The following is an 881-nucleotide window of genomic DNA, read 5'->3' as shown; positions in this document are numbered from 1 at the left end:
GCAGAAAGTCAACGCAACGTTCCAGGCTTGTGCAATTTATAAAATAATCATGACCTAACACAATAAGCTGTAAATAACTGGCCATGTTCTTCTTGCATATTGTATTCCCATTGCCTGCCATTGCCAGTAACCGTAGTCAACGGGGTACCCCCTTGCCCACCCTCCATCCCCACGCCCCTGTCACTCTTCATTGCTTTTGCCTACTTCTTCAGTTCCATCTATCTGCCTGTTTATATATATATGTGTGTGTGTGTGAGCGCGTGAGTACATTGGCTCTGTGCGCGCTATAAATAGCACACTTACTCTGCCCCTCAGTCTCTGTGGCTCTGACTGATATGGCACTCTTAGCACCGAGTCAAAACACAAGCAGTCGTGGCCGAGTGGTTAAGGCGTCTGACTCGAAATCAGATTCCCTCTGGGAGCGTAGGTTCGAATCCTACCGGCTGCGGTTCGGTAGACAAGTTTTTTTTTTTTTTTATATTTTATTTTATTTTATATTTTTATTTATTTGTTATCAATTTAATGTGATAAACAATAATTTTTTCTTTTGTATTTTTATTTTCCAATTGAATCAATCATAACATGTAGAAATTATATTTAATCAGCATAAATTATGTAATTATGCGTACATAATAAATATTAGAAACTTATGAAAGCTTTTTCAGAAAAGCTTACGCGCTAATGTGATAAAAGCGATCGCATCAATTAGAGCGAGAAAGTGTGACAAATTGCTGAAAAGGGATGGAGCGAGGTACAGAAAGAGCTAAGAAATGTGAAAGCTGCAATTTCTATTTTAATTGAACTTAAAATTACAATAATAATTTTTAATATTAATTAATATTAATTAAAATTGAAATTGAATTTTAATATTAATGTAATGA

At 35.5% G+C, this 881-nt stretch overlaps 1 non-coding gene across 1 annotated transcript; it reads left to right on the top strand.

Moving 5' to 3' along the window:
• The first annotated feature begins 366 nt into the window (after positions 1 to 366).
• Positions 367 to 448, top strand: TRNAS-CGA (transfer RNA serine (anticodon CGA)). Its single transcript has one exon. It is a non-coding gene; the product is annotated as a tRNA-Ser (tRNA).
• The last annotated feature ends 433 nt before the right edge of the window (positions 449 to 881 follow it).

Source organism: Drosophila arizonae, chromosome X (assembly GCF_054131065.1).
Source record: "Drosophila arizonae isolate 15081-1271.41 chromosome X, UAZ_ARI_1.0, whole genome shotgun sequence".
NCBI lineage: Eukaryota > Metazoa > Arthropoda > Insecta > Diptera > Drosophilidae > Drosophila > Drosophila arizonae.
The sequence above is the reverse complement of the archived record's forward strand: the minus strand, read 5'-3'. Positions and strand labels throughout refer to the sequence as shown.